This window comes from Urocitellus parryii, chromosome 2 (genome assembly GCF_045843805.1).
Source record: "Urocitellus parryii isolate mUroPar1 chromosome 2, mUroPar1.hap1, whole genome shotgun sequence".
In the NCBI taxonomy this organism is placed as follows: Eukaryota; Metazoa; Chordata; class Mammalia; order Rodentia; family Sciuridae; genus Urocitellus; species Urocitellus parryii.
The window spans coordinates 183542452-183561294 of NC_135532.1; the positions used below are offsets into that span (position 1 = coordinate 183542452).

At 43.0% G+C, this 18843-nt stretch overlaps 1 pseudogene; it reads right to left on the reverse strand.

The window, feature by feature from the left end:
* LOC113183087 (splicing factor 3B subunit 4 pseudogene) overlaps positions 1–16847 on the reverse strand; it is a 38407-nt pseudogene extending 21560 nt beyond the window's left edge.
* Between the last annotated feature and the right edge of the window lie 1996 nt (positions 16848–18843).

The window sequence follows — 18843 nt, forward strand, 5'->3', positions numbered from 1 at the left end:
AGATTCAGAAAGATTTATCTGGTAAAGGCCTCTGGTTCAGAGATGGTGCCTCCCCTCTGGCGTCCTCACACTGCACAAGGGAGGCAGGAAATCCCTGAGGTCCCTTCCACAATCCCATTCATAAGGGGTCTCCATTCCTTCCAAAGGCCCCACCTCCTAATACCATCACTGGTGATCAGGCTGCAGTATATGAAAGGCAGGAAGGGACACCAACACTCAGACTCTAGGGGCTGGGATGCAGCTCAGTGGTGGAGCAATTGCCTGACATGCTCAAGGCCCTGGGTTTGATGTCCAGACCCACATAAAAATAAATAAATGAAAGATTGCAGACTTATTTCTTTAAAAAAACATTCAGACTATAGCATTTATCGACATATACTTTACATACAGGAACCGATAAAAATATGCTCAGCTTTACTCCAACTAAAAGAAATGTCGATGAAAACTACCAAAATACACTATCTTTTCACAGTTGATAAGTGATACTCTTTGGGTAAGTCTTTGAAGAAAGAATAACTCTCATCCATTGATGGTAGAAAATGGAAGTTGGTATAACCACTGTGGAGTACAATTTGGCAATATTTACCAAAATAAAATAATAAAAGTCAGCAATTCAACATCTAAGAATGTACCTTATTAATTATACAAGCATAAAATGACACATGCATAAGGTTATTTACAGGTTATAACAGCATTGGTGTTTGTAAATAGCAAATAAATGGAAGTGACCCAAATGTCCATCCATAGAGGACTAGCTAAATAAAATGTAGTTTAAAGAGAATGATGAATCTATGTTCTGAAATGGAAAAAATCCCCAAGAAAATCAAAACTGTAAAACTATACTCTAAAACTTTTGTGTAAAAATGTGGAGGAAAAAAATGGAATGTACATTTGCATTTTGCTCATGTATACTAGGGAAATTTGGGAAGACACCCCCACCCCCAAGCATTGATGATGGTGGTTACTTGGAGCAGAGATGGGAATTGTGTGGATGTGGGCCAAGGATGGCAGACAGACTTTTTGATACATATATTTACATATTTAAATTTTATAAACTGTGTGAACCATTACAGATTCAGAACTTTTTTTTTTAAAGAGGCAAGTAAAAAAGCTAAAAAAAAAAAAAAAAAAAAAAAAAACTGATGCCCCGGCTCAGCTTCATTCCTGCAACCCGGTTAGCATTCACCATTGGCGACCTAGAGAACGAGACCTCTACAAACCACAGGCACTGAACCATGCCACACATGACTAACAGAAATAAATTAGATTTGTGAAAAAAAATAATAACATAATTAAGAAGGGAGAGAACTTGAGGCTGACTTTTTGCAAAGGGAAATCATAAGCTCATTAATTTTTACAAGTTATTTGAGTGTTAATTAAGTATCCTGTCACTGAAGTAGAGTTTATCTTTTGAAAGAAAATTGCCAAGAGGAGAATAGGAAATAGTGTTTGCTCACTGCTATGGTTGAAATCCAGGTGGTGTCCCCTGAAGGGCCATATAAGAAGGCTTGGTCCCAGGGTGATAGTGTTGAGAGGTCCTGTGGACCTTCAAGAAATGGGGCCTATCTGGGTGCAGTGCAGTGATACACACCTGTAATCCCAGTTACTCAGGAGGCTGAGGTAGGAGGATTGCAAGTTCAAGGCCAGCCTCAGCAACTTAGTGAGACCCTGTCTCAAAACAAAACAAATAAAAAGGTCAGGAGATTTTTAATACTGATTCACAGACTCAGTAGTAGAACACCCCTATTTAATCCCCAGAACCATAAAAAGGAAGGAAAGAGAAAGGAAAAGGAAGAAGGACAGGAGGGAAAGAAAGAGACGGCAAAAGAAAAGAAAAAGTGGGGACTAGTGGGTGATCCTTAGGTCATTGGAGGCATACCCCCAAAGTAGATGGTGGTACCCAAGTGTCCCTCTGTCCTTCCTTTCTAGCTCAAGATGTGAGTATTCCCTCGAACAGATACTTTTACCGCAATGTCCTGCCCTTGCCAGAAACATAAACCAACAGGGCTGCCTAATCTTGGACTTGAACCTCCAGAACATGATCCAAAATAAACTTCTTTTTTTTTCATAATAGCTTGTGTCAGGTATTTCATTATAGTAATGAAAGGTCTACTACTACACCCACCATTCTTCTCAGTGAACATACTTTCTGCAAGATTTTTTTTTAACCTTTTTTGTATCCTGTATATTCTGATGAGCTTCAGATAGTTCTCCACCCCTTTCTCTATGTTTTGGACTCAAAACAATCTACTGGGAATCCCCCACATATCTCACAGGCTTCCCAAACTCGGCCTGCCCAGAGCTCAACTCAACACAATAGTTTCCCCAATTTGTGGTTTTGCTTTCCATGGTTTTAGTTACCTGTGGTCAACAGTGGTCCAAAAATATTAAGTGGAAAATTTCAGAAAGAAATAATTCATAAATCTCAAAGTGTGCCCCATTCTGAGCAATGGGATGAAATCTCACACTGTTTGGCCCCTTTTCACCCTGAGTGAAAATCATCCCTTTGTCCACGATACCCATATTGTACGTACTACTCACCCATTAGTCACTAAGTAGTCTTCTCAGTTGCCAAATTGACTGTCTTGATTTTGCAGTACTTGTGTTGAAATAATACTTATTTTACTCGACAATGGTTCCAAAGTACAAAAGTAGCAATTTGGATGTGCCAAAGAGAAGTCATGTTCTCTTTAAGTGCAAAGACAAGTTCTGTACTTAGTAGGAAAAACATGGTAGACATAGGATTTAATACTGTCTGTGGTTTCAGGTATTCTCTAGGATTCTTGGAATAGATTCCCACAGATAAGGGAGAAGTATGGTATATGTCTACAAAGTCTGGTCTAGATGACTGTGGATGGTGCCTCTCCAGTATCATCTACCCAGTTCACTAATTAGGAAAGTGAGGCTGTTTATTCTTCCTCTCTTCCAATTATAAAATCTCAAAGATCTTGCCTCCTCCATATATTTTTCACAGTTTGGTAAATCCTTTTCTTCTGTTTTTACCCATTACCACCACCACCTCCATTCCAGTCCCACTCTATCTTGTGCTATCGTAACAGCCTCCTAAGTGGTCTTCTAGCCGCTGGCCTGTCCAATCCATTCCTCCAATGCGTCTTCCATATTGGTGTCCAGATGACCTCCAAAAAAAGTAAGTCTAGTTTTGCCACCTCCCTATTGAGACTTTGTCATGTCTCCCCATTGCACATAGGATGAGGTTCAGTTTCCTTAGTGTGGCCTCTAGGTGAAATTGACTATGCCTCCCCATGAACCAGGAATATTCCAGGTTAATACGACCATCTTGAGATACTAGCTGGCTAATAGTCTCTCTTGCCCTCAAATTATTCTGACTTGGATAATAAATTATTTGGTCACCTTAAGCCTAAATTCTTCCATAATATGATTTTTGTTTGCCTCTCCAGTATCATCTCCTACTACTTTGCATTGCAGTAATGTGAAACTAGAGGTTTCCCACCTCACATTTCTCATCGTTGGGCTTTTCTCCTTGTCTTTGTGCTGGTTAGTTTTCTGTAACAAAATACCCAAGACAAATCAATTTAAAAGTGGGAAAGGTTTATTTTACTTATGGTTTCAGAGATTTTAGTTGGTGATCACTTGGCTTCATTGCCTTTGGCCTGGTGGTGATGCCATCTATCACGGTAAGAGCACATGGTGGAGGAAACTGTTCACTTCATGGTAACCAGGAAATGAAGAAAGAAGAAGGGGAGAGGCCAGGGCCCCAATATCCCCCTTCGAGATTATACCCCCAATGAGCTAACTTTTATCCACGAAGAGGTAGAGACCTAAATGCTCCACCACCTCCCAAAAGTACCACAGTCTGGGAACCAAGCTTTAAACATGTGGACCCCTGGGGGTGGAATTAGCCAATCAGAGCAGCTTCTCTGCCTGGAATGTTGGGACCCTCCTTCTTCCATACACTCATCTTTTCCTTTGAGACTAGCTCAGCTTCCCTCTGCACAAAGTTTTTCCTGAGTGTCTTCCTGGATCCATGTGCTTACACGACTACACACACCAAACAAATCTCATACACACAAATACACCACACCCACATACCCACATGTGGTTAGTTCATTTCTCTGTATCCGTTGTGTCTTTAGCAATCTCTATTCCTGAATTTAGAAGACTGCATTGTAATTGTCAATACACTCATCAATGTCAATGCCAATTGTCATGGCCTCCCCTCACCAGCCGGAAGAGTCTTAAAGAAAAGGACTTTCTACCTCTAGAACTTGAAAAGTTCCTGGATTCCGGGCAGAGCAACCCACAAGAGTGAAAGCACAGTGGTTGAAACCAGGAGAGGATGTTTGGGGAACAGAAAGAAAGTAGGTCTGTGTGGCTGGGGCAGAGTGAGGAGGAGAGTCTAGCACAGGATGGGGCCACTGGACGGGGCAGCCAGACCAGGAAAAGGCCTCTGGGCTTGGTTGGCAACCTGGCCACCAGACTACCCCGCACTGTGCTTGAGAGAGTGCAGTGAAGGTGGGATTTGAAGTCCAACCGACTTGACTTTGGCAGCTGGGTCTCTTCCATATCAACTAGGTTAAGGTTAATGTCTCCAAGTCTCAGTTTCCTTGTCTATAAGATGGACATAACGAAATTGTGGTGAGGAGGAAATGAGGCAAAACCTATTAACCATCTGGCACAGAGTCTAGCATATCAGTTTACTTCATTAAATTAGAGATATTATGATTATTTCTCAGGAGAGGTTGCGGAAGTTCTGAATGTGGAGTCGATATTCTCAGGGATGAGAGAACTTTCTGTGTTCTGAGAAGGGCTGAGAGGTGACAGCAGTGAGAAGACCCCTCAAGGTCAGAAAAGTGGTGCAAGTTCAGATTCTGCAAAAAAAAAAAAAAAAAAAAAATCCATTTTGCAAAAGCCAGCATGCTTTGTGCACAGCCCATCCCAAGCTCTGCCTGATCAGAAGCAGGCCCTTGGTCCATCAATAACGAACTGACTGAGTATAATTTTTTATCATGAGAATCAATAAGACAATCTGGTTCATTTGAAGACTCTCACCATATGGCCGCTTTTCCAGGAAGACATCTTTTCTGTATCATGAGAGATCCTTGAGCAGACCTTCACGGGTACTCAGTCCCCCTCCCTCTAGAAAGACTGCATCATCTGCAAGTTACCTCTGATGCAAGAGTATTCTTATTCCAACTCAGCATTTCAGACATTGCTTAGCTTCCAGGGCCCCATTCCACAGTTTTAATGAGCTCAAGCAGGAATGAAGCAAAACTACCTCAAGCAGAGACCCGGGAAGGCTCTGATGCCCAGTGATTGTCCTGCGGGGCTGTCCAGGGTGGCTGGGGTGCTAAGAAAGCACCCAGGTGGCATTGGGTACAAATCAGACCACATTTTTACAGTCACCTCAGCTTTTCAGTGTGTATCTCCTGCATGACAGATGGGGACAGGAGTTCATATGTAGGAAATCTATTCAGTGGTGATCATTGCTTTATTCCCCAAGCATTTTCCACCCAGCAATATGGTGTGGTTGAAAGGTATTCAGATGGGAAGTTCAGCTCATGGGTCCTCATCTAGGCCTTGCTTCTTATTATCCGTGTGATAGTTGGCAAGTAAAGTTCTTCATGTGTAAAACGGGCTGACAGGCTGGCTTAGTAGGGATAGTGTGAGAATCAAATAGGATAATGCCAAGTCTAGCCTAACACTTAGTAGGTACTCAATGCATGGAAGATTTTTTTTTCATTATTCTCTCCAATAGCCAAGAGGAAATTGGTTTAATCAAAGCCAGATTTGAGAGCAACTATTTTCAAGGTGACACCGGACAAAGGAGACATTGATGCTGGTGTCAGAGTACCTTCAGTTGATTGTTGGGTGAGCAACTCCCAGGGAAGGCAAGACAGCTACCAGGAGCTGGCTGAAGCAGATTCCTGCAGCCCACCCTCCCAGCCCGCAAGGGAAGCACATGCGGAGTATCCAACTTTTGCCAGCCCTATTGTCTTGGTTTTTGTTTTGCAGTGCTGAGGATCAAACTCTCGGCTTTGTGTATGCTGAGCAAGCACTCTATCACCATGCCACGTCCCCAGCCCTGAAGTCCCTTTTGAAGAAGGACTGCAGGGCACTGAGCAGGGGTGTCAATAGGGAGAGTGTAAGATGACCGTCTACCTAGGATCATGAGGTAGGAGAGGGGTGGAGGGGTTGGTGCCTGCCTTTCCCCATCCTGATTTTCTTCACCTCCTGCTCACCACTGTGTTTTGGCAGTTTAATAAGGTTGCCATGGGAACAACCTGCATGGTAGAAAGAACAGAAACAAGCAGTCTGAAGATTTGGGTCTAAATCCTGGCTCTGCTGTATTCTGGCCATATGACCTTGGCCATGCTATTGAATGCCCAACACTCTTCTTCCATGACCTTCACTTCTTGAAAAACAGAGATTCTGAGCATTCCCTGCCCATCTGGTACAGTTGTTGTGAGCTTTGAAAGACATGTATAGGTAATGAATTTTGTTAATGTACTCTCCAAACTCAGCGTAAACGGAGTTTTCCTAGACCTACCAGCAAATAAGTCATCATTAACAGCTGCTAGTTTTATCTCACAGGCTGCTAGCCTTGCAACTCAAGATGGGCATTGACACCTATAAAGGGCCCCCTTAGGATTTCTCACATCCTGGGGATACCCCACAGTCAACCACACAATCTGAGTCTGAACAGGTGCACAACTTCTGCACCTGTTCTCCTCCGTGGTTAAGCACCCCTGTGTTCAATCTCTGGTACCAAAAATAAATAAAATAAAATGCTGGTGACAACCCACTAAGCCAATTTCACAACACACTAATGAGGTCTGACTTATGGTTTAAGAAGTCATGACCTACATAAAAACCATCTGGTAATAAGCTCTCTGGACTTCCTAGCCCCTCCCTTTAATTTTAATTCAAATTCACTTGTAGTGAATATTGGGACCTTGATGTCCTCCATCAGCATTTCAGCTAGAGCCCATCTGTTGCAGGCCCTGAAGGACTGTGTTCTCCTCAGAGGTGTCTAGGACTGCCTCCTGGGTCATATCTGGGGTATGGGGTGCAGTGAGACCATCACCAGGGTCACTCCAATTAAATTTAAGACCACAGATGGGGTGTTGTTATTTGCAATAATAAAAGTAGTGATTCATAGCACATAATATTGTAGTAAGCATACCACCTTTAGCCCAAAGACATCCAAACATTCCCAAGCACAACTGGATCACTCATAGACAGCTCATGAAAGTGTTTTGTTTTGTTTTTCCCCAAAAATTCAATGCCTGAGGACTTTTGACTTTGGCTGCTTTGGATGAAGGCCTTGATGTGGAGAGAGACAGAGATGATGAACAGGAGAGATGGATACCTGTCTCCTGCTTGGCCTGGGGATTTGAATTCAAGCTCTAGGGAAAGAGGGGCTACAGAAGTTGTGACTCTGCAAGTCTCTGTTGGCACCCCAAGGAACCCAGGGAATTGTGTGTGATGTGAGGTGGGCGCAGGAGAGAGGGTGCAGCACTGCCCCAGCTCTGAGGAGGTTCTTGGGCATTGGCAGCATGCCCCCAGGGCACCTCCAGAGCAAGTGAGGACCAAGGTATACTCAGGAGAACAGGGTCTCACTGAGTTGCTTTAGGACCTCACTAAGTGGCTAAGGCTGGCTTTGAACTCGTGATCCTCTCGCAATAATAAAAGTAGCCTCCTGAGCTTCTAGGATTACAGGAATGCACCACTGCACGTGGCTTGTCACCAGCACTTTAAAAGATGAAATAGGATAGGATTAAAATATTGGAGTGAATTACACATAATAAGACTAAGTATTGTTTCATGACATCTTTGTCTCTGTTGTAGAGATTGAACTATATGGAATTGCCATTTTTAGGTCAAAAAATCAAATATCTACAATTTCATATAGTTCATCTTAATAATATGTGTTTATTTGGCCATAATATGAATTTTTTTTCTGTGAATTACAACTTGAAAAAACTTTTGAAAAAGACTATTGTTTTTGGAGTCCAAAGATGTGCATTTTGATTCTAGCAGAACTAGTTGCTCCCTGTACACTCTCAGCCTCAATACTTTTTTTCTTTTTGTGCACAATAAGGATGTTCAGACTAGTGTTGAGAATTGTGGGAGAGAACACATGTGGCAGCACATAGTAAGTACTCGCTAAGCATGATTTAAATCTGGGAGAACAGTGTGGGAGTCAGGATTCTCAACCTGCAAGTAATAAACTGGATGCTGAGCAGCTGCCTTGGTCTGTTTTCCACTACTATAACAGAATACCACAACTGGGTGATTTATAATGAAAAGAGGTTTATTTATTCATAGTTCTAGAGGCTGGAGAAGTCCAAGGTCTATGGATCTACATCTGGCAAGGGCCTTCTTGCTGTGTCATCCTGTGGGGGAAGGCAGAAGGGCAAGCGATCAAACTTATAATGGACATTAATCCATTCCTGTGAGTGGAGCTCTCATGACTTAAACACTTCACACCGGACTCTTCTTTTCAACACTGTTATATTGTGGATTAAGTTTCCAAAACATGCTTTGCTGGGAGGCACACTCAAACCACAGCAGCAGATATAGAAAAAAAAAAAAAAGTACCCCAGGAGCTGGGTGGCCTCAGAAATAACTAGATGGGGAGACTCAAGTCTCTGTCACTCCTACTCCTTAGCTCTACTTTTCTTTAAGAATGGAGCTCTTATTCAGCAAGAGGAGAGGGGAGCATTGCTGCCCACAGATCAAGTCTGTATCATCCCTCTAGTGGCTAACAGATGCTCCCAGAGAGGCACTGGGACCCAGATTGCAACACATGTTCATCTATAGTGTGTCTCTATGACAGAGAGACAGGATGAAATCGCCTGTGTGGTTCAGCCTCCCCTGTGGTCAGAGGGTAGGATTTTGCAATTAACCATCCCAGGAAAGACCTGGCAGGGCAGTTCCCAGAAAAAGAGGAAGTTGTTACCACCAGAAGCAAGAGAAAGGAAAGAACACTGGTCAGACCAAGATGAGTAAGAGGATTTGAGGTGCCAGTGTAGGGAACATGGAACACTATAACTGATTATGGGTGTCTAAGATGTGTATCCACATAATATATACAGCATACTCATGGGGCAGCCCATCTACTCTTATAAGCTCTCTGAGCATGGCACTTGCCTGTAATCCCAATGGCTTGGGAGGCTGAGGCAGGAGGACTGCAAGTTCAAGGCTATCCTCAGCAACTTAGCAAGGTTGTAAGCAACTTAGTGAGAACCTGTCTCTAATAAAATAAAATATAAAAAGGGCTGGGGATGTGGCTCAGTGGTTAATCACCTCTGGGTTCAATCCCTGGTCACCCCCCCCCCCAAAAAAAAAAAAAAAAAGAAAAAAGAAAAATGCTTCTTTCTGGTCACGGCAATATGGACCTCAATGCTGAATTAGGCCAAGTGAAGGATGAGGGCTTTCATAAAGAACATACCCATTACCGAAAAGTGAGAGAAGAGATGGGAGCTGAGAAGATTTAAGGCTACCTGCAAGTTTATAATGCTCATGACCGTGGCACCATGCAGAGGAGAGCAGACCTGGCAGAATCTGGGCAGAGGGAAGAAATGCAGGAGTGTCTGGTGTAGACCATAAACCTGGCCCAGGGAGAATATAGTCACACGGGGACTGGTGCCATTCAGATCCGCTGGAACGTCATTTGGCTAATGGTTTCCCTTCCAGACTATTTTAGCTGCTAGGGAATAAAGGAAGTAGATACATTTTCTAGACCAAATTCTAAACTATAAGGAAGCTGAGATGATGACGTGGTGGGAGGCCAGGAATGGGGTGGAAATGAACTTGGGGAAAATGCTTCTGAGTAGCTCCTGATGACAGGGGAACAGACAGACACCTGTACGAGCCAAAGATCCACCTGGGACTGGGACAAGCAGATATCAGAGTGTTTGCAAATAAAGGCCTGATTTCATGACTGGGGGAGGCTGGAGAGGGTCGGGAGGCTCCCAGAAATACAGTCCTGATGGCGTAAGTACAAAAAATGAAGAGGTGGTGGTGTCTGAAGAAACAGAAATGGGGATAATTCACATAAATGACAGATGAGTTTTCTGTTTACAGTGGAACAAAGTTCCCTAAAAAATCATTTTTAACTTCTTGTTAGCTTCCCAAATATCCATCTACAACCAGCGACCGTGCTGACAGTTTAATCTCTTTCTCTATCTCATACATATACAAGCACACACAATTACTGGTTCTCCAACAACTAGATTCCCTATTTCTTTAACTTCCTCTTTCTCTACTATTGACAGGAAACTTGAGCGGTCACTACTTTTTCCATCAACTTTGAGGTGTCATGCTATATTTGGTACATACACTCAGAAAGTCTATGTTATCTAAAATTCAAATTTAACTGGACATCTTGGGTCTTGTTGTTGTGTTTTGTTTTTTGTGTTTCATTGTTTGTTGTGTTTTCTGTTTTGCATGTGTGTGTGCACACGCAAAATCTGAAACTCTACTTCCCACCCCAGCCCCTCATTTTAGGAGGCTAAGATAATGGCAAGGAGTCTTGGCACGGGGTGCATCTTGGGGTAGGGTGCTATGGTCAGATCTCACATCTGTGGGTTCTGGATCTGTGGATTCCACCAAAGCAGATCAACACTATTAGGAAAAAAATACACCTGTACCCACCATGTACACACTGGGTTTTTTGTGCTTTTTTTCTTTTCTTTTTTTCTTTTGGTCATTATTCCCTAAATTAACTACTGTTAGACTGTGAGTTGTGACTCACATTTTAAGAGATGAAATAGGATAGAATAGAAATATTAGGATGCATTACATGCAATAAGGTTGAATATTGCTCTGTGACATTTTACATACCATGCGATTGTATTAGTTACTGTAAGTAATCCAAAGATGGCTTAAAGTATACAGGAGGTATACTGTACGTAGGTTACATGTACAGGACGTGCAAAGGTTATATGCAATACTACACCATCTTATATAAAGGACTTAAGCACCCTTGGATTTGGATCCGAGGCGTAGTGGGCGGGTCTGGGACCCATCTCCATGGATACCAGGGACAAATGTAACTCCAGGCTCCAGGGATTCCCCAGACTCCAAGAAGGGGAGGCTGCCGCTCCCACCCTCCCAGCCTCCTCATTCCACTTGGCAGTTCCTCTCCCACACTCTGAGCCCAGCCACCCACAAGGGAGGGGGACTTCTCAGTGCTGCTCTTTCAACTGCGCCACTCCTAGTAGGCTGGTTCCTTTTCTGTTTCACAAGCAAAGAGCTGTGAGGAGCCAGTGCTTTCTCTCAGGGGCATTGCTTCTGTGAGGAGGAGTGTTCTTCTGTGGAAACCCTGCCTCTCCTGTTATTGGAGCCCCTCAGGATTCTCCAGGCCGGACTCTTCTTCTCTGCTTGTCAGTGTTAACACTGCACCTCTGCCTCCTTCCTCCTCTGGATGCTTGGTGGGGCCTCTCTCCCCTTCTTTCAGGCTTTTCTCCGTAGTCCATTAGATGGTTGCTGCAGGACACACTCCAATTTGCTGTGGTCTTCCAGAAACAAGCTGTGCACAACTAATCCCAGCTTTGCAGGCTTGACTCTTGAGGAGGAGCCTCCAGGCCCATAGGGACAGGGTGTAGGGGGCAGCCTAGAAGGTCAAACACAGCCTCTGACCCTTGGTGTTAGGCTGCCTCACCTGTCCAACTCCCTTTTACCAAGTATCTATGAATTAGAATTATTTTATTTAGACATTTCTGTTCTCCCTCCCCCTAATCAAATACTGCTTAATTAGGATTAATGAATGCAACCATTTGGGTAACTGTGGAGTTCACATATACAGGTTCCATAGTTGCACGAACAGCATTCCATTTCCTTCTTGTATAAGTTTTTCCAATTCAGAGCTAATAAAAAAGAATTGATCCCATGAAAAGCAAATCAAGGAGATCTTATTATATACTAGCTTAATGAAATTGAGAAGTCATTTGCTCTTAGGAAAGCATCTTATGTGTCTGGAGGAAATACTTTGAAGATGATAAATAAGTTCAGTGGGGTGGATGGATGGACATTTTTCCCCAGAGGGCTATTCAAGGATCAACAGATTGTCATTAAATTACCTTCGAAGGAGAGTGGGTGGTCTCGGTGGTTAGAGACCCTTCATTTCCCTTAATCCCAGGAGGAGTGTAAGTCTGTGAAGGTGGGAACTCTTATAAGAGGAGGAAAAAAAACATGATGGGGTGAGGCTACCTAGGAAGAAGGAAAGAACTAAGAAAAGCAAACAAAAAACTTCTGCCAGCACTCTAGCTACATGGGGGCTTCTGATTTAATGTAAATCAGAGGTGGTTAAGAGATGGGTTTTTGAAAGTCGCTTGGTGTAGGATATACAAGGTAAATCTGGCTTGTGTCTTCTTATGAAACCTTCAGGAAGAGCCCACATTGCTCATTGTGCTTTGGGTTGGACTAAGTCCTCTTAGAGAACCCAAAGAGATGCTGGGTTCTGCAAGTGGGTTGTACAGGGAACAAAGAAAACAAGACTGAGCTGGAAGACAAAGGGCAAGCCAAAGCGAGGCCTGTACTTGTGAATTATTAGCCCCTACTAGGTTAAGGAATTTATGTATCCATTAAAAGTGATGCCCAAAAATCAGCTGGGGGCTGGTGGTTCAGAGGTACATGTTTGCCTAGTATGCTGAGGCCCTGGGTTCAATCCCCAGTACTGGGGGTGGCAGGGAACTATATTGAAGAAACTTGCAGAAAAGTGATGTCTATGAAGAATTTAAAAAAAAAATTTTTTTTTTAGTTGTAGATGGACACAATACCTTCATTATTTATTTATTTTTATGTGGCGCAGAGGATGAAATCCAGGGCCTCACACGTGCTCCTCAAATGTTCCACCACTGAGCCACAACCTCAGCCCTATGGGGAATTTTTGATACTATGAGAAATGGTTTATGCTAAATGTTACAATGAGAGTGCAAGGTTTCAATTATACATACTCTTTGATCTCAATTATGTGAAAATTATAGAAAAATGACCAGAAATGTACCAGAAGGTTAACAGCTGAGAGGGTAGAATTACAATGACATTTTTCCAATACTTTATACTTGTATGTACTTTCCAAATTCTATGAAATGAAAATATACTACTCTAACAACAAAAACAGAAGAAAGAAAGTAAGGCTTCTCAAAAACTCCTTGTGATCAATAGAAACTCTGTATTTGACTCCCTCCCCCAGGAGTCTCTAATGGAACCCAGAAGAACCATGCTGGGACCCCCCAGCAACCTGGGTGAAAGAAGAGGTGTAACTTAGTAGACAGAAATTGGAAAACCCTAATTCTGTTGCGATTGCTGCTCCTGAGATACAGATGGACTGTCTTAGAGAATCCAAGACAGAGAAGACTGGCTGCTGTACCTGGAAGGCCAGGTGCGAAAAGTGTCTGTAATCCACATGATTTTCCATACACGTAACCAATGGCTTCAAGGAGAACCACCAACAGCACCTATCAGTATTAGACATGGCTCTTTGATGGCGAGCTTCTAAGAATTTTTCCCTGTTAAGCTCAGAATAGACATCCAGGGAGAGACTGTGAGACAGAGAAACTGAAGCTAAAACTCAATCATATTAACAAGGATAATATTGGGGACTATGAGAAAGTTGTAATTTGGAGGTCATTTTTATGCTCAGGGCTCATTCCTTTTAATTAATTAGATCATTTATTCATAGATCCATCCACTCCTCCATTCACTCACTAAACATTTGCACAAAGCAGTGTTCATGAACCATCAGACTCATGCCAAATCCTCTCTCCTTGGTGGTGCTAAGGTCATGAGCACACTGAGGATATTCATGATCTTCTCTAAGTCCGTGGATGATGCACATTGGTGACTTTAGGAGCTGGGAAGGAATTACCTCATAAACCCTCCTTTAAGTCATTCACACCTTGTCCCACTGCTTCCTGTTTCACCAAATTAGAGTTTAACATTGGAGAAGGTTGGGGTCACCAAGATCCACAGAAGTTTCTCCCGACCTGTTTTTATTTGTATCTCCTAAGGACTGTATGTTGATAGCAGTAGGAATCTGCTCAGGACTGAGCCCAGGAATTTAATAAAAATAACAACTGATTCCTGACATGGGCACAAAGCTTTAAAGGTGTCAATCGGCCTGTAAGTCCATTTTAAAATGTAGTCCCAACATGACGGCTGTGAGCTAGTCAGGAACTACACTTTCCATTTTTTCGAATGAGAAAACCAGCTTGGAGAGGTGAAGTCCTCTGCTCACAAATAGTAACAGATGGGACCTTCAGTTCAAGTCCTGGTCCTTCTTCCAGGTTCGTGGCTTTTTGTTATTGCTCATCCAAAGAGTTGAGGCTAACTCCAAGGGAACAGCAGGCCTGTGGCATACGCAGGTATGGGTGCAGATGTGTAGGTATCGGGGGCAGGATGAGGCTGGGTGTATCAGCTTCCTATGACAGCTCAAATAGATTACCACAAACTCAGTGTCTTAAAAAGAACAGGAGTTCTTTGTATACTGGAAATTAATGGTCTATCTGAGGTGCAGGTGGCAAAGATTTTCTCCCATTCTGGAGTCTCTCTTTTTACATTCTTGATTGTTTCTTTTGCTGTGAAGAAGCTTTTCCGTTTGAATCCATCCCTTGTGGTGATTCTTGATTTTACTTCTTGTGCTTTAGGAGTCTTGTTAAGGAAGTCAGATTCTAAGCCAACATGATGTAGATTTGGGCCTATTTTTTTTTTCTTCTATTAGGTGCAGGGTCTCTGGTCTAATGCCTAGGTCCTTGAACCACTTTGAGTTTTGTGCAGGGTGAGATGTAGGGGCTTAATTTCATTTTTCTACAGATGGATTTCCAGTTTTCCCAATACCATTTGTTGAAGAGGCTATCTTTTCTCCAATGTATGTTTTTGGCACCTTTGTCTAGTATGAAATAACTGTATTTATGTGGTTTTGTCTCTGTGTCTTCTATTCTGTACCATTGGTTTATGTGTCTGTTTTAGTTCCCATATCATACCATTTTTGTTACTATATCTGTAGTATCTCTAGCATTTAGAGAGAAATGCAAATTAAAACTACACTGAGATTTTATCTCATTCCAGTCAGAATGGAAATTATCAAGAATACAAGTAACAACAAATGTTGGTGAGGATGTAGGGGAAAGGTACACTCATACATTGCTGGTGGGACTGCAAATTGATATAACCACTCTGGAAAGCAGTATGGAGATTCCTCAAAAAACTAGGAATGGAACCGAATCTTGACCCAGTTATCCAACTGCTCAGTTTATACCCAAAGGACTTAAAATCACATACTACCATAAGACAGCCAAAAATGAATGGATAAAGAAAATGTGGTCTATATACAGAATGGAATATTATTCAGCCATAAAGAAGAATGAAATTATGGCATTTGCCAATAAACAGATGGAACTGGAGATTATCATGCTGAGCGAAATATGCCAATCCCAAAGGCTGAAGGCTTTCTCTGATATGGAGATGCAAACTTACGATAAGGGGGAAGAGGATAGGGAAGAATAGAAGTACTTTGTATTAGCCAAAGGGACATGAAGGAAAGGGAAGGAGATGGGAAGAGTAGAATGAATTGGACATTACTATCCTCTGTGCCTATTTTGACTACATGACCAATGTGATTCTATATCATGTACAGTCAGAAGAATGAGAAATTATATTCTATATTATGTATGTCAAAATATATTCTACTGTCATATATAACTAATAAGAACAAATAGAAAATGCAAGCACTTTCCCTCACAAATGTAAAGGCAAGAAGTCCAAAATCAGCACTGTGGTGCAGAAATCAAGGTGTCCACAGGGCCACACTGTCTCCGGAGGCTCCAGGGGAGAAGTGTTCCCATGCCTCTTCCAGCTTCCAGTGGCTGTTGGCATTCCTTGACTTGTGGCTATATCACTTGCTCCAATGTCCAAGGCCAGCATATTCAAATGGCTTTCCTCTGTGTGTCAAATCTGCTGTCTCTCCTAATTATATGTGATTGCATTTAGGGTCCTCCTGCATAATCTCCTCATTTCAGAATCCTTCATTTAATCACATTCACAAAGACCCTTTTTTTCAAATAAGGTAACTTTTCCAGGTTCCAGAGATACGAACCTGATATCTTTTGGGGGTGAGTGGGGGACTTTATTTAGCCTACTACACTGGACTGAGGGCTTGCAGGCTACAGTGACCTCTTCTGTCTCTGGGTAATTGCACAGTGAAAGCTGAATATACTTGTGAAAAAGGAAATGTGATATGGTGACAAAAGAATTCTGGGAAAACTATGTGGAAGAAGGCAAGATGAAGATAGCCTTCCTTAAATAGCATGTTTGGTCACTGCAGCCTCAAGGCGTCTATTGATTCTGTCTTAGATCTGCCCCTCCTGCCCATGCGCCTGCAGAGTTGGCCCAAGTTCCCAGGCTCTTAGCCTCTGTTCTCTCCAATCAAATCCAGGGAAGATGAGCTGGCTCTGCAATCCTGGAATGTCAGAGTCAGTCAGGTCCCTGGAGATCACACTGACCAGTCCCCATTCCATCCTTCACTGGTGAAGAGTCGGATGCTTAGTGAATAACCTGGCTTACTGACCCCCCTTCCCCATAGACTGTACTAGCATTGCGTTTGCATTTTTAAAGGGCCAGCAGAGTAGACCCCAAAAGGCCTCAGCTCTAGGAACACCAGCATCAAGGCAGTAGTTACCAGGATCCACTGAATATGTGGAAATCATCTTGGGAGAAAGACAGTTGTCTGTCTGCTCCTTCTTTGTCCTTTCTGAGCCTGGCTGTGGTGCTTCTCGCTCATCCTTACTGGGGTTCTGGGCGATCTGTCTTTCACTCTCCCATATCTGGTCCTCCTCATTTGCTGAAGCCTCTGCCTCCATCTTAGCCTCTCCTCCCTGGCCTTAGCTCTCAGTCTGGAGGTTGAGGCAGGACTCCCTCTTACCCTCCCTCCCCTTCTCTCTTGGTGTTCTCAGCCTGCACTAGTATGGCCTCCTTGGCAGTGGCTCTTTGGCTAGTAAGATGAAACAGAGAAGCACAGTGGCTTCCCAGGACAAAGAAAAACAATTTGGGGGGGCGGGGGAGGAGGGTGCTAAGTTTAAGGCCTCCAAAACTCTGAGAAAAATAATAAGGAAGGAAGTGGGGGTTTGAGGGTGGAGGGTTTACCTTAGCTTCTCTGTTGTGGGTTTCACTTGCATGCATTTTTCTGTCACCAGAATGATGAGCAGTGGTGTGAGCATCCACTTGTGTAACAGACGCATGAGCACAGGAGCAAGAGAGACCTCCATTCCTTGGGTGGTCAGACTGAGCTGTACTTCTACAAGTTCCAACCTCATTTACTAGCCATGTGACCTTTGGAATTACCTGTCCTTGTCTTTGAAAATCATGAGGATAAGGATATCTACTTCACAGGGTTTTTATGAAGCATAAATGAGATAATGCCTGTGAAATCCTCTGGCACAGAAATTAGTACCAGTTGACAGTCGGTAAATATTCCTGGAATTGATATCCAGGTCATTTCCCCTGTGACAAATTTTCTGATCTCCTACTTGAAGAGAACTGACCTGTCCTTAGTGACCCATTGGTACCTTATTTATGCCCCTGTCTTGGAACTTTCACACTTCATTACGCTGCTCTGCCAGCAGCTGCCTGCACCCTTACCTCTCTCCCTCAGCTCTGAGCCTGGGCATTGAAAGTGCATTTAACTCATCTCTGTAATCCCAGTGCCTAGTACAGCAACTGGCTCATGGGAGATGCCCTGTAAATATTGGTTGAACTGTCTTGAAAGGTTGAGGCTTTCTGAACATAAGCCTTTCAGTCCAGGATTTTTTTTTAATTGATCATGCCCATCTTTACCTCTTATTTATTAAGATCAATGGCAAAAGCCCATTGAAAGGCATCTGGCTGTAGTAGCCCCAGGAGATTCTGCCAGCTCTGGTCCATCCTGGGCAGAAAGGCCTTATTAAGGGAGATCAAACTGTTTACTATGCTGGCAGTGCCCGGACTTGTTTCCCTCCCCCAAGCTGGTACAGTTTCCCATTTGAGGCAGTCACATTCTTGAGATGGCAAAGGCTCAAATGAGAGCCACATACCTCTCCAACATTCCCCCAGGGACTGCCTCGTGGGCTCATGTTCCCTGAGAAGTCTCCTCTGGCTACAACCAGAGTCCTGTGTAGATGTGATGATGTATACTCAGGGAATCACATCTCAACTGGAAGCATCCTGGGGCCTGTAAGTGCCACAAGCCAGTCTCTCTCTCTCTCTCTCTCTCTCTCTCTCTCTCTCTCTCTCTCTCTCTCTCTTTAAATATTTTTTATTTGTTCTTATTAGTTATACATGACAGAAGAAGGTATTTTGATATATTATACATATATGGAGTAGAACTTCTCATCCTTCTGATTGTACATGACACAGGATTACACTGGTCATGTAATCATATATGGACTAAAAATTGGTGCAGCCAATCTGGAAAGCAGTATGGAGATTCCTTGGAAAACTTGGAATAGAACCACCATTTGACCCAGCTATGCCACTCCTTGGTTTATACCCAAAGGACTTAAAAACAGCATACTATAGGGACACAGCCACATCAATATTTATAGCAGCACAGTTCACAATAGCTAAACTGTGGAACCAACACAGATGCCCTTCAGTAGATGAATGGATAGGGAAACTTTGGTATATATACACAATGGAACACTAGTCAGCTTTAGAAGAGAATAAAATCATGACATTTGCCAGTAAATCGATGAAGTTGGAGAATATAATACTAAGTAAAGCAAGCCAATCCCAAAGAACCAAAAGCCAAATGTTTTCTTTGATATGAGGATCTTGACTCATAATGGAGATAGGCGGAGGGAGCATGGGAGGAATGGAGGA